Source organism: Leucopleurus acutus (assembly GCF_964270905.1).
Source record: "Leucopleurus acutus genome assembly, chromosome: 5".
NCBI lineage: Eukaryota > Metazoa > Chordata > Mammalia > Artiodactyla > Delphinidae > Leucopleurus > Leucopleurus acutus.
This window is the reverse complement of record NC_139147.1, coordinates 64,203,466-64,219,458: the sequence shown is the minus strand read 5'-3', so window position 1 is coordinate 64,219,458 and position 15,993 is coordinate 64,203,466.

The window sequence follows — 15,993 nt, the reverse complement described above, 5'->3', positions numbered from 1 at the left end:
ATAGTTTCTGGCCTTACATTTAGGTCTTTAATCCATTTTGAGCTTATTTTTGTGCATGGTGTTAGGGAGTGATCTAATCTGATACTATTACATGTACCTGTCCAGTTTTCCCGGCACCACTTATTGAAAAGGCTGTTCTTTCCCCACTGTACATTCCTGCCTCCTTTATCAAAGATAAGGTGACCATATGTGCATGGGTTTATCTCTGGGCTTTCTATCCTGTTCCATTGATCTATCTTTCTGTTTTTGTGCCAGAACCATACTGTCTTGATTACTATAGCTTCGTAGTATAGTCTGAAGTCAGGGAGGCTGATTCCTCCAGCTCCGTTTTTCTTTCTCAAGATTGCTTCGGCTATTCGGGGTCTTTTGTGTTTCCATACAAATTGTGAAATTTTTTGTTCTAGTTCTGTGAAAAATGCCAGTGGTAGTTTGATAGGGATTGCATTGAATCTGTAGATTGCTTTGGGTAGTAGAGTCATTTTCACAATGTTGATTCTTCCAATCCAAGAACATGGTATATCTCTCCATCTATTTGTATCATCTTTAATTTCTTTCATCAGTGTCTTATAATTTTCTGCATACAGGTCTTTTGTCTCCTTAGGTAGGTTTATTCCTAGATATTTTATTCTTTTTGTTGCAGTGGTAAATGGGAGTGTTTTCTTGATTTCACTTTCAGATTTTTCATCATTAGTGTATAGGAATGCCAGAGATTTCTGTGCATTAATTTTGTATCCTGCTACTTTACCAAATACATTGATTAGCTCTAATAGTTTTGTGGTATCATCTTTAGGATGCTCTATGTATAGTATCATGTCATCTGCAAACAGTGACAGATTTACTTCTTCTTTTCCAATTTGGATTCCTTTTATTTCCTTTTCTTCTCTGATTGCTGTGGCTAAAACTTCCAAAACTATGTTGAATAAGAGTGGTGAGAGTGGGAAACCTTGTCTTGTTCCTGATCTTAGTGGAAATGCTTTCAGTTTTTCACCATTGAGGATGATGTTGGCTGTGGGTTTGTCATATATGGCCTTTATTATGTTGAGGAAAGTTCCCTCTATGCCTACTTTCTGAAGGGTCTTTATCATAAATGGGTGTTGAATTTTGTCGAAAGCTTTCTCTGCATCTATTGAGATGATCATATGGTTTTTCTCCTTCAATTTTTTAATATGGTGTTTCACATTGATTGATTTGTGTATATTGAAGAATCCTTGAATTCCTGGGATAAACCCCACTTGATCATGGTGTATGATCCTTTTAATGTGCTGTTGGATTCTGTTTGCTAGTATTTTGTTGAGAATTTTTGCATCTATGTTCATCAGTGATATTGGCCTGTAGTTTTCTTTCTTTGTGACATCCTTGTCTGGTTTTGGTATCAGGGTGATGGTGGCCTCATAGAATGAGTTTGGGAGTGTTCCTCCCTCTGCTATATTTTGGAAGAGTTTGAGAAGGACAGGTGTTAGCTCTTCTCTGAATGTTTGATAGAATTCGCCTGTGAAGCCATCTGGTCCTGGGCTTTTGTTTGTTGGAAGATTTTTCATCACAGTTTCAATTTCAGTGCTTGGGATTGGTCTGTTCATATTTTCTATTTCTTCCTGATTCAGTCTTGGCAGGTTGTGCATGTCTAAGAATTTGTCCATTTCTTCCAGGTTGTCCATTTTATTGGCATAGTGTTGCTTGTAGTAATCTCTCATGATCTTCTGTATTTCTGCAGTGTCAGTTGTTACTTCTCCTTTTTCATTTCTAATTCTATAAATTTGAGTCTTCTCCCTTTTTTTCTTGATGAGTCTGGCTAATGGTTTATCAATTTTGTTTATCTTCTCAAAGAACCAGCTTTTAGTTTTATGGATCTTTGCTATCGTTTCCTTCAGTTCTTTTTCATTTATTTCTGATCTGATCTTTATGATTTCTTTCCTTCTGCTAACTTTGGGGATTTTTGTTCTTCTTTCTCTAATTGCTTTAGGTGCAAGGTTAGGTTGTTTATTCAAGATGTTTCCTGTTTCTTAAGGTAGGATTGTATTGCTATAAACTTCCCTCTTAGAACTGATTTTGCTGCATCCCATTGGTTTTGGATCATCGTGTCTCCGTTGTCATTTGTTTCTAGGTATTTTTTGATTTCCTCTTTGATTTCTTCAGTGATCTCTTGGTTATTAAGTAGTGTATTGTTCAGCCTCCATGTGTTTGTATATTTTACAGATCTTTTCCTGTAATTGATATCTAGTCTCATAGTGTTATGGTCGGAAAGGATACTTGATATAATTTCAATTTTCTTAAATTTACCAGGGCTTGATTTGTGACCCAAGATATGATCTATCCTGGAGAATGTTCCATGAGCACTTGAGAAAAATGTGTATTCTGTTGTTTTTGGATGGAATGTCCTATAAATATCAATTAAGTCCATCTTGTTTAATGCATCATTTAAAGCTTGTGTTTCCTTATTTATTTTCATTTTGGATGATCTGTCCATTGGTGAAAGTGGGGTGTTGAAGTCCCCTACTATGATTGTGTCACTGTCGATTTCCCCTTTTATGGCTGTTAGTATTTGCCTTATATATTGAGGTGCTCCTATGTTGGGTGCATAAATATTTACAATTGTTATATCTTCTTCTTGGATCTATCCCTTGATCGTTATGTAGTGTCCTTCTTTGTCTCTTCTAATAGTCTTTATTTTAAAGTCTATTTTGTCTGATATGAGAATTGCTACTCCAGCTTTCTGTTTGTGTCCATTTGCATGAAATACCTTTTTCCATCCCCTTACTTTCAGTCTGTATGTGTCTCTAGGTCTGAAGTGGGTCTCTTGAAGACAGCAAATATATGGGTCTTGTTTTTGTATCCATTCAGCCAATATGTGTCTTTTGCTGGGAGCATTTAGTCCATTTACATTTAAGGTAATTATCGATATGTATATTCCTATTCCCATTTTCTTAGTTGTTTTGGGTTCGTTATTGTAGGTCTTTTCCTTCTCTTGTGTTTCTTGCCTAGAGAAGTTCCTTTAGCAGTTGTTGTAAACCTGGTTTGGTGGTGCTGCCTCTGTCAGCTTTTGCTTGTCTGTAAAGGTTTTAATTTCTCCATCAAATCTGAATGAGATCCTTGCTGGGTAGAGTAATCTTGGTTGCAGGTTTTTCTCCTTCATCACTTTAAATATGTCCTGCCAGTCTCTTCTGGCTTGCAGAGTTTCTGCTGAAAGATCAGCTGTTAACCTTATGGGGATTCCCTTGTGTGTTTTTTGTTGTTTTCCCTTGCTGCTTTTAATGTTTTCTTTGTATTTAATTTTTGACAATTTGATTAATATATGTCTTGGCGTATTTCTCCTTGGATTTATCCTTTATGGGACTCTCTGTGCTTCCTGGACTTGATTAACTATTTCCTTTTCCATATTAGGGAAGTTTTCAACTCTAATCTCTTCAAATATTTTCTCAGTCCCTTTCTTTTTCTCTTCTTCTTCTGGAACCCCTATAATTCGAATGTTGGTTCATTTAATGTTTTCCCAGAGGTCTCTGAGACTGTCCTCAGTTCTTTTCATTCTTTTTTCTTTATTCTGCTCTGCAGTAGTTATTTCCACTATTTTATTTTCCAGGTCACTTATCCGTTCTCCTGCCTCAGTTATTCTGCTATTGATCCCATCTAGAGTATTTTTAATTTCATTTATTGTGTTGTTCATCGTTTTTTTCTTTCACCTTTAGTTCTTCTAGGTCCTTGTTAAATGTTTCTTGCATTTTGTCTATTCTATTTCCAAGATTCTGGATCATCTTTACTGTCATTATTCTGAATTCTTTTTCAGGTAGACTGCCTATTTCCTCTTCATTTGTTAGGTCTGGTGGGTTTTTATCTTGCTCCTTCATCTGCTGTGTGTTTTTCTGTCTTCTCATTTTGCTTATCTTACTGTGTTTGGGGTCTCCTTTTTGCATGCTGCAGGTTCGTAATTCCCATTGTTTTTGGTGTCAGTCCCCAGTGGCTAAGGTTGGTTCAGTGGGTTGTGTTGACTTCCTGGTGGAGGGTACTAGTGCCTGTGTTCTGGTGGATGAGGCTGGATCTTGTCTTTCTGGTGGGCAGGTGTACGTCTGGTGGTGTGTTTTGGGGTGTCTGTGGACTTATTATGATTTTAGGCAGCCTCTCTGCTAATGGCTTGGATTGTGTTCCTGTCTTGCTAGTTGTTTGGCATAGGATGTCCAGCACTGCAGCTTGCTGGTCGTTGAGTGAAGCTGGGTATTGGTGTTCAGATGGAGATCTCTGGGAGATTTTTGCCGTTTGATATTACGTGGAGCTGGGAGGTCTCTTGTGGACCAGTGTCTTGAAGTTGGCTCTCCCACCTCAGAGGCACAGCACTGACTCCTGGCTGCAGCACCGAGAGCCTTTCATCCACACGGCTCAGAATAAAAGGGAGAAAAAGTAGAAAGAAAGAATTAGTAGATGTAGAAAGAACGAAGGAAAGAAAGAAAGGAGGGAGGGAAGAAAAAAGAACGAAAGAAGATAAAGTAAACTAACATAAAGTAAGATAAAATAACGTTATTACAATAAAAAATAATTAAGAAAAAAATTAAAAAAAAAGGACAGATAGAACCCTAGGACAAACGGTGGAAGCAAAGCTATACAGACAAAATCTCACACAGAAGCATACACATACATGCTCATAAAAAGAGGAAAAGGGGAAAAAATCATAAATCTTGCTCTCAAAGTCCACCTCCTTAATTTGGGATGATTCGTTGTCTATTCATGTATTCCACAGATGCAGGGTACTTCAGGTTGATTGTGGAGCTTTAATCCGCTGCTTCTGAGGCTGCTGGGAGAGATTTCCCTTTCTCTTCTTTGTTCTCACAGCTCCCAGGGGCTCAGCTTTGGATTTGACCCTGCCTCTGCGTGTGGGTCGCCGGAGGGCATCTGTTCTTCACTCGGACAGGACGGGGTTAAAGGTGCCACTGATTCAGGGGTTCTGGCTCACTCTGGCCGGGGGGAGGGGCACTGAGTGCGGGGCAGGCCTGCGGCGGCAGAGGCCAGCATTATGTCGCACCAGCCTGAGGCACGCCGTGCGTTCTTCCGGGGGAGTTGTCCCTGTATCCTGGGACCCTGGCAGTAGTGGGCTGCACAGGTTCCCCGGAAGGGGTGTGTGGATAGTGACCTGTGCTCGCACACAGGGTTCTTGGTGGCGGCAGCAGCAGCCTTAGCTTCTCATGCCCCTGTCTCTGGGGTCCGCGCTTTTAGCCGCGACTCGCACCCGTCTCTGTAGCTCCTTTAAGCAGCGCTCTTAATCCCCTCTCCTCGCACACCAGGAAACAAAGAGGGAAGAAAAAGTCTCTTGCCTCTTCGGCAGGTCCAGACTTTTCCCTGGACTCCCTCCCGGCTAGCCGTGGCGCACTAACCTCCTGCAGGCTGTGTTCACGCCGCCAACCCCAGTCCTCTCCCAGCGCTCAGACGGAAGCCCAAGCCTCAGCTCCCAGCCACGTCCACCCCTGCGGGTGAGCAGACAAGCTTCTCGGGCTGGTGAGTGCCGGTCGGCCCTGATCTTCTGTGCGGGAATCTCTCCTCTTTGCCCTCCGCACCCCTGCTGCTGTGCCCTCCTCCGCAGCTCCGAAGTCTTCCCTCTCCGCCACCTGCAGTCTCTGCCCGCGAAGGGGCTTCCTAATGTGTGGAAACCTTTTCTCCTTCACAGCTCCCTCCCACTGGTGCAGGTTGCGTCCCTATCCTTTTGCCTCTGTTTATTCTTTTTTCTTTTGCCCTACCCAGGTACGTGGGGGGTTTCTTGCCTTTTGGGAGGTCTGAGGTCTTCTGCCAGCGTTCAGTAGGTGTTCTGTAGGAGTTGTTCCACGTGTAGATGTATTTTTGGTGTATTTGTGGGGAGGAAGGTGATCTCTGCATCTTACGCTTCCGCCATCTTCCCGGAAGCCATAGCTATGATCTCTGAAGCTTGCAATCTAGTGGTGGAGACTTGCTATAAAAAAAAAAAAAAAATCACACAGATGAACAATGTGATTTGACACTGTGATAAATGCTATGAAGATAAATGCAGGGTGCCCTTAGAACTGACAGAAAGTACCAAAAAAGTTCTAACAGTGTTGCATATTGGTACATAATCCGTACAATAGCTAATCCATCCTTTCTGTAACACCTCCACTAAGGTGGTGGTGGTGGTGATTTTAATTTTCATTGGCACAAAGATCAGTTCTCTATACCTTGAGCTTCTTAAGAGTTCTTGGCGTGCTATCTTTGAGAATGTGATATTTGAACTGAAATCTAATGGATGTTACAGTAGTTAACTTGCCAAAAGGTGGAAGGAACCAGAGAAGAACATTGTGTACAGACACAATGGTTCTAGGATGAGAAGAACAGTACTTTGAGGGGATGAAACAAAGACCAATGCAGCTAGTGTGGAGAGAGCTAGGGAGATGGACCTAGAGAAGTGGGCAGAGACCAGATGCTGAGGGGCTCTGTAGGCCACACTCAGATGTTTCTTTGTATTACAAAGGCATTGGGAAGTAAGGGAAGAGAATTTGTGGGGTAGTTTGTGTGTGTTTTGTTGTTTTCTACTTTTTAAACTTTACCTAAAGTAAAATTCATTCTTTCTGTTTTACAGTTTGAAAAATGCATAGTCATGGTAGTTACAACCACGATCAAGGTACAGATCATTTCCAACATTCCCCCACCCCAGTTCCTCTTGCTGTGCCTTTGTAGTCAACTCCTACCCTATCCCCTGGTCCCTGACAAATACTGGTTAAACAGAGAAGTATTATTCAAGTGAGAAATGTGATAGCCTAACACTGTGGTAGCATAAAAATTGGAGAGGACATATATTCAAGAGATATTTAGGAGCCAGAATCAAGAAAATGTGGTAACATTAAATATTTTAATTTGGAGAGGGAGGAGGAAGTGTTCAGAAGGTCCTCCGGTCTCTGGCTTGGGTAACTAGAAAACTACTGGGGCCCTTTAAGAGTGGGAAGAACAACTATAGTAATTAAGAGCAGAGATTAAGTTCGGTTTATGGTGCCATTGAGACATCCAAGACCAATGGGTAGTTGGGAGGATTTTGGATCTCGAGCTCATTAGAGAGATTTGAACTAAAGATTTATATTTGAGAGATGGAAGATTTTGAAAGGAATCTTTGCCCTTCTTTTTTGCGGCATAATAACAATTTTATGAAAATAAAATTCACTGGGTGCAAACTGTGTGTTAGGTATTGTTCTAACTATTCCCGCATTTAATCTTGGAAACAACCTGTAAGTGAAAAACACTTTTATTTTACAGATGAGAAACTAAGACATAGAGCGATTAAGATACATGACCAAGGTTTCACAACTCATCAGACTCAGAGTTGGTAATGCAGGAGCTATATCTTAAACTCAATTACCAAAGACTTATTCAGATGCAGTTTATTTGATGGTTAAGGCAGTGGTACTTACTGTAGGGAATTAATCATAATTGTCTCTGGAGATTTTAACAATGTATTGATAAATATAAATTTATTCCTGACCCCTTCCACCTTACCTGTCTATCAAAGCAGGGGAGCAGGGCCTAAGGATATTTTTAGATGTTTCTAGCTGATTTTGATATGTCTCTCCTTTCCTCCTTCACCATCACACACCACCACTTTCAAACACAAAAGTTGACATCCACCGGGTTGGTGGTTGGCCCTGAGATTATTGATTTATTGTAGGTATTAATGGATCTTAGAAGTAAGCTGCCAACAGAAGCTGAACCAATAGCTATTCAGGGGTCTCTAGAGTATGTACCTGGGCACTGATGACCACGAGAAGATGGCATTCTTGCGTAAGCCTGCGTGGTATGGACCAAGTGTTGGCCAGTAATGTTATAACATTGAATTTATAGGCATAATCTTGAATGAAGAGGTAAAATTAAGGTTGTTTACAGTATAGGAACTGCGTCATATGGACAGATTTCTAGAAATGTATACTGGCAATAACAGATTACATAGACTACAGGTGTATCCTGCTTTTTCTTATAGACATATTCTTGAAATTCATACTGTCCGTTTTCATATATTTACATTTTTCAGTGGAGAATGATACTTATTTTAAATAATCATTTAAAAAACTGATTCTCTTTTTTTTTAAAAAAAAGATCTTCACAGAATGAGTAGCATTTCTAAGCCATCTACTTTGTGAATCTCCATGTTCATGTAATGCATTTGCCTATAGTGATATGCTCTTCTCCATTCATGTTAATGGGGATGAACTTTCAAATCTTAATTCATAGAAAACTCTGGTAATTTCTTCTCTCATCTCTTTGTGTAATTTGAACAGTTAAGGGTCTCTCTCATATATTCTAAAGAGCCAATAGTGAAACCTAAATACTTTCTTTGTACTGTTTTTTTTTTCCCTGTCATCACCAAAAAGCAAAAACAAAAATAAAACCGAAAACAAACAGTGACAACAAAGCATGTTAACAATGTTGGTTTCTGTTGCAAGACCAATAGTAAGTCTGAGATCAATCTATTATTTTAACCTATGAAATTTGCCTCTTTTTCAGTATTAAAAATCACCCTTTTCAGTGCCAGAGGCAACAGAGTTCTTCTTACTGTATTGTGCCTGTGTGTTTATTCAGTATTCACCTGTGATGAGAATCACAGAGTGAATTAGTAAATAGATCATTGGAAGTGACTTTTGCAATACAGCACTAATATAAAAATGGATTTATAGGGCTTCCCTGGTGGCGCAGTGGTTGAGAGTCCGCCTGCCGATGCAGGGGACATGGGTTCGAGCCCCAGTCTGGGAAGATCCCACATGTCGCCGAGCGGCTGGGCCCATGAGCCATGGCCGCTGAGCCTGTGCGTCCAGAGCCTGTGCTCCACAACGGGAGAGGTCACAACAGTGAGAGGCCCGCGTACCGCAAAAAAAAAAAAAAAAAAAAAAAAAAGGGATTTATAATCCACTCCTATTGCAAAGATTGAATAATGATTGAGCCATAACATTTGGAACATTCCCTGTTCACATTCCAGGGGATCATGGCCCAGATATCCCAAGTGAGTTGAGTAGAATGGATAATGTACCCCCTCCCTAGAGGGAGCTACATGCAGTAGGTCAGCAGCATGACCTCAGAAAGTTTCATTTTATGTTATTCTTCCTTTTGGTTCATTACCTTTTTCGCCTTTAGAAGAGGAAGGTAAAGACAAATGGGCAGTCAGTCCAAGGTGACCTCTTGCACAAGAGAGCCATGGTTTGTGAGATCGTGGTCCAGGTCCTAGGTCCCTTGTGATGATGGTTCCACCCCCTTCCAATAATTTACAATGTTTTAACTGCTGCTTTGGCAGGGCTGGGGTGGGGGAGAGGGCAACAGAGAATGAGTAAAAGAGAGAGAAGCAACTTATGTCGGGGAGGGGGAAACAACTTGGCTGTGATCTCAGACTGTGAAATCCTATGGAGAAGTAACGTGGGAAATGCTTATAATATAACATAAAACAAGATTCAAATGTGTGCAAGTTTTATCATCTTAACTGTTTTTTAAAAGTCCCAAATTATAGGCATAGGGAGAAAAAAAAAGCTGGAAGGAAATAGATAAAAATGTTAACAGTTGTCATATTTTGGCAGATAAGTTTTTTCATGTTTTTTAAATGCTGCATTTTCTAAAATTTTAAATGAGTTTGGCCAACTTTTACATTATAAAAAGATAAAATTTAGGGACAGTCTCTGTGATTTGATTGGTGATCCATGAGTCTCTTCAGGGTTCAGGGTAGAAAATAAAGAAGTGACCAACAATTTAAGCACGATCTTCAGAGTACGTTGTGTTCTTACCATCAATTTCCTGAATTTCCATCCTCATCATTACCACTTGTCCCCTCACCCAGTAGTCTATCCTAAAACCTCCAAGGCCTCCTTCTGCAAAAATCTTCCTAATCTTTCCATCCTTATGAACCTTGAGATCATTCTGAAATTTCCACTCAGGATCAACACTTACCTTCTTCACATAGCTGCTCCCAGCAGGGTATCCATGGCTGGTGAACTAAGCTAATAGTAGATGATATTGTAGTGTCCTTTCATCATGGTGGGAATTTAAGGCACTGTATGATCCCTCTGGGGAAATAGTTTTTGAGAAATGGAGAACTTTAGACCTAAATTTGAATTCATAGAGATCTGGGTTTAAATCCTGTTGATCCTTCTATCACTTCGTGCTTCTATAACCTTGAGCAAGTTGCTTAACCTGTCTTTTCTAAAATTCAGTTTTCTCATAATCACAATGGAAAAAATAATACTTATTTGTTTGTTGTGATAATTAGTAGGCATAATTCATGTGAACTAAATGAACTATGTCGACTTATGCTTGTTATTTCTCGCAACAAACTAATGAGTCACGTACTATGATAATGATGGTAGAGAATATTGCATCGTTACAACCAAGCCCTAGCTCCTTTATCTCATGAATTAGCAGAGACCCATTGGCCTGCTCCCTTCTCCAATTCAGGTTAAATTTAAGTGAATTTAATTTAACACTTATAGAACAGTTACTGTATACTAGGTCATATTCATGCATGTTTTCTTTTTATAGATTATATGTTGCCTGGTGACCAGCCAACATCTGGTACTCAGTGTTTGTTCTAAAATTCAATCTGCAATAGTACAGAGTGATGACAAGGCCATGGCACCCTTCAAAAAATTTTTTTAGATTATTCACATCACCACTTTGTGACTTCTTGTCCCCTCTCAAAGGGTGCATCTTTGGCTATGTGGCAAAGATGTTGTGAAACCAGAATTTCATTCCATATTAGCAATCATTGAAAAGGTTAAGGTTTAGGAACAACGAGAGAAATAAAAAGAGGAAATTATTGTGAATCTTCACTGGCCCCTATATGTACTCCCAGAGCTCTCTACAACTTGGAGATTACAAAGAGATGAGAGGGGAGAGCAGATAAGTGTTGGTTTTCATTTTTAAATGTGTTTCTCTGAGGATCAGAGGATTTCTTATTATATCTATTTCACCTTGGAAATGGCATCGCTGAGTTCCCCGTAAAGGTTACTCATGAATCTGAGGAGTTGCATTCCTGACTCAGAGTTTACTGGCATTTGCTAAATGTTTGGCTTTGTATTCATATTTGTCTTTGACTATGATGAAAGTAAGGCATTGTCTCATTTATTGGATAGCTCTTGGCTGTGCTGGATTAAGGTTGAATCATTTGACAGTGGCCCCTACAGCAGCTTGAGTCTTCTGAGATGTTTTGCAGCCACAGCCTGTTTCCATTGGATTTTATTTCTGCCTGTCCTTTCTCTAGCCTCGTAGAGTTGGCTAAAGCCATACGTTAGGTTAGCTGTTGGTGAGTAACCTCCTTTGCTTCTCTCCAAACTGACCCTTCGCAGGTAGCCTGAGGCATTCTCTCAACAACAGGGTTCCTGAAACATTGATTGCCCCCTGCGTCCCTACTTCTTGGCTCTGTTTCTCTAATTACCACATTTGGGAAACACAGGGTATAAGTGGAGCTGCTCCCCCAGTTACAAACGCTAAAATATTCCCTTCTACGTCCTCGTGGAAAAGGTCAAGAAGTTAATTTTAGATGAATATCTTCACCTTCTTAGCCAGTTGCTGTATTAATGATCTGATGACAAATTGCTCCTTAAACTGGCCCTACCACAGGTCACAGTGAAGTGAGAATATGCTGTATTTAATGAATCAAGAATCAAAGCCCCTAATATTTTATCACTAGCATATAGATGGAAGAAATCATCAAGGAGTCGAGAATGCGAAAGAAGCCTAGAGCCGTATGTGGGGCTCTGTGTTCTGCTGAGAAGATAAAAGGCCTCTGTGAGTCTAACCATTTTTCTTTGTGCTTCAGGCTTTTTATCCACTTTAGGAAGCTAACATTGATTTTTTTTTTTAACTTTTTAGTTTTCCCCAAATACAGAATAGTTGAGAGAATGGAATAATGATCACCTGTGTACTCACCATGAAAATTTAGAAGTTGCTAACATTTGGACACAATTGCCACTAATGTTGCTTTTCCAAATAGATAGATACCACTAAATACTTACTAGACATCTCTCAATAATGGCAGATTCATATATATCTAAAATACTGTTATCACACCTACGAAAAGAAATAGTTATTCTTTATAACATCTATATTGTATATTTATTCATTCTCCCAATTGTCAATATTTTTTATGAATTTTTTCAACTAATAGCCAAGCAACTTTCTGATCTTTGATTTGTTTTGCTTCTTTTAATCTATGAAAGAGCTCCAAATTTGTTTTTATCTTCTTTCCTGACATTATTTTTTTAGGAAACTAGATCAATTTTGTTGTGACATGTACCACATTCTTCATTTGTCTGTTTTCTGGTGGTGATTTTTAACTTGTCCCTTTATCCTCTGTACTTCCTATAAATCAAAGCTTGTATCAAACTTAATATTAAAGCTTAATCAAACTCATATAAAACATATTTGGCAAGACTACTTTATAAATAATGCTGAGTACTTCATATTACATATACATATAAGAAATAGATGATGTCAGATTGTCCTAATTTTAGTGACACTAAATTTGCTCAGTTGGTTGAGATGATGTCTAGGAGATCTCTTATTATATATTCCCCCTTCAATATTAGCAAGCAAACTTTGGGGTGATGCTTTAGCATTATCAAATTTTAACCTAGTGTTTTGTTTGTTTGTTTGTTTTTCTTTGCGGTACGTGGGCCTCTCGCTCTTGTGGCCTCTCCTGTTGTGGAGCACAGGCTCCAGACGCGCAGGCTCAGCGGCCATGGCTCACGGGCTCCGCCGCTCTGCGGCATGTGGGATCCTCCCGGACCGGGGCACGAACCCGTGTCCTCTGCATTGGCAGGCGGACTCCCAACCACTGCGCCACCAGGGAAGCCCTGACCTAGTGGTTTGTGTACTCATTGATCATTCTGGCTTTCTGAATCAGTTATTTCATTCATGGTTGCTAAGTGGTAGTTTTCTCATTTTATCATTTCTTCTACATTGATCTCTGGCATTTTTCTAATTATGTTTTTCCCTCAACATGATAGGGATGAACTCTGCTCCTTACTATAAAAGTAGGATAACTGTTTGATTTTTTCCATTCAAATATAAATTTTCAGAGCATGAAATTGGTGTAAAAGTCACCTCTAAGTATAGCATATATTTTATGTGTGTTAATTTTATGTTCTCTCTTTATCTGTAGTAGCAAAATGGACACTAATTAGTGTCATATAATCCATTATGGCCATTATTCTTTTTGATGACCAAATTGTTTGAACAGCTGAGAACCTCTTAAAACTGACTCCTATGTCTTTTCCATGCGTCTCTGTTGAGCTCTGAGAACTTTCTCGCTTTCCAGCACAAGATTCTGGGTTTATGTTGCACTTTCCCTAATCCTGATCTGGAATCAGTCATTTATCCAAGGAGCCATGTTTCCTTCTATTGATGAACGGTATTTAGAAATGAAGATATGGATGCCAGATGTGTTCACTGCTGCCTGGAAGCCATTGCTTCCAGAAACTTCCAATGAACAGAACTTAGTGTGTGTGTGTATAAATATCCTTTTAAATTGTGAATTCATATTTAATACTTCAGATATCTGCCAAAAGGTTTTTTTTATATTTGTTTTTCCCTGTTATATTAATTTTTAGTAAGCTGAATTGAAGATCCATATTGTTTCACTAAGATCTTTACTTAGTTTTCGAGTGAATAGAATGATCTGAGAAATGTGTCTGCTCTGTTTCTGACTTCTGTTGTCTAAGCAAGATCTACCCTCACTCAGATATTTGCCAAGTCTCTACAACATCAATACTGCTAAATGAAAAAAAAAATTAGTATTAAAGTCTTTTTCATATTCATAATTCCAAATAAGTTTTTGATCAAGTTTCTTGTTTTATTTGTTTAAATAAAACTGGTTATCTTGGTATTGAGGAGACTCAGTGGGAATCCAGTGCAATTCCCTTGTCCACCGGTACTACTACTAGTACCTATTTCCTCTGCATTGGGACTTGGCCTCTGAATTCTTCTCAACTCATCTCTCTAGGCAATCACCACCTATTGGCATGCTAATTCAAACTTACTTACCATCCCTAACCTAGTTTGATGGACTCTTGCTTAGGATAAGAAATTATAGTTCATCTAAGTGATTAGTGAGGCACATTAGCCCTGTAGTTTGCAATTATGGTCATGTGGAATAGGCCAAACAAGAGGAGTTGGTAGCAAAAGTAGTTGGATATAGTTAGGGAATATTTTAGCTCTGTGGAAAATTAGGAAGCCGACATGCAATTTGAGAATGCTTAGCTCCCAGAACAGAAATGGACATGAATCATCTCAAAGTCTCACTCCTCTGTTTTGCTTTAGTAAACTGAGAAATTTTTAAGAGAGTCAGGAAGACTTGAAAAGAATTTCTGATGAGTCAGTATTGCACTTGACAAACTTACAGAGAAAAGAATGCCCTTAAATAATGTATAAGAAAAGACTGCTCAATCACCAAGCTTCAAGTAAAAATAGTAGCTGAGGTTGTTTCTATCTGTGTCATGGACCTCCTTTCCTTTGGTGCTATTTTCAGAGTCTTCATTGTTTTGATTATTGGCTGAGAAGGCAGAGGTTCTTCTCTTTGAAAATAAGATTAAGTTATCTTTTTAAGGTAGAGACTCTTTTTTCTATGCCCAGACTGCTTTCCAGATTCCCATCAGGTGCTCCTTAATGTGACTGACAACAAGGCTGTGCTGTCCTTGCAGTGGTGCTGTTGGCTTGCTGTCATACATTATCACTGTTGACAGAATGATCCACAGGGCACATTGTCATGGAAAACAGGTCAGTGTTTGTTATGAAGAGGAAAACTAACATCAAAATTCAGAACAAACCCTGAACTTGACCTGTCCTTCTGAGTGAAGAGCACCTGCTGCACTGCCCCCTTCCCCGGCTCCAGGGGGCACCATTCAACAGGAACCTTTCAGAACAGAGAAGAGAAGAGAGCATAAAATCACTCCCTTTTGTGCTCGGAAAGATAGAGGAGAACACCTGGGGGTTGGACACAATAGGGCTGTCCCTGCTCCCCAAGAAGTACCGTTGGCCAGCTGCTTCCCTGTCCTCACAATGCCTTGAGAAGGACTCTTCTTTTTCCAAAGCATCCTCAGCTTTGCTTGAAACTTCCCTCTGCGCTTGAAGTGCTTCTCTCTGCACTTCTGCCAACTCATCCTAAGTGGTTAAATTTAGCTAGGTCTATTTAGCAACGTGGGGAAATAATACCTAGGGATGCAGAGAGTGTTTCTTTCAGTCACCTGGGGCATTTTCTAGTCCCCGTAGTGCAATTGTATGGGCAGCCATGGAGAATCAGACAGAGTGAAATTGGCCAAGCTTGTAAAGACGTGAGTTGACTGTAAAAGGTATTTTGAGCTTGGCATATTTAACCACTTGCTAATAACATCAGGTTAGTGTGATTTCAGTGGAGTTCTGTTAGGAATGGACAATGATTTTGTTAGCATTTAATTATGTGCAACATTGTATTATCTTCTCATTATGTTAAATATGTGTATACTGTTTTCTCAAGTTGTAATTTTTCAGGAGAGGAATTATATCAGCTTGTGTTATTTACTCCCCGCAGACGCTTGTACAGAACACAGAGTAGGTACACACTGAACCCTTGTTATGTGTAAAGTATTTTCTATCTTCTCTTAATAGGAGGAAAAACTAAGACACATTCTGTCCTTGTAAGCTTCTAATTTGCAGATCCGTTTCACAGCACAAATTAATTTGGAAGGCAGTTTGGAACTTGGAATACATATTCCCATCAGAATAATATTCCCCATTCAGTTTCCACAAAATCATGTTTATACAAATATGAATCTGAAGCATGGTACCAGTAATGTCTTACTATTTCAACAGTTTGACTCTAATTAACCACCATGTATAAGATTATGTCTGATAAACTTGGTAGGGTAAGGAGCTTCTAGAGCCCGATTTGTTGCCATATACATTGAAGAGAACACTGTTCTCCAATTTAATGAGTTGGGACACTTCCGTTTTCTACTTTTCCTTCTATTTCGTTTATAGGAATTACTGATTTTTATGGCATTTGGAGGT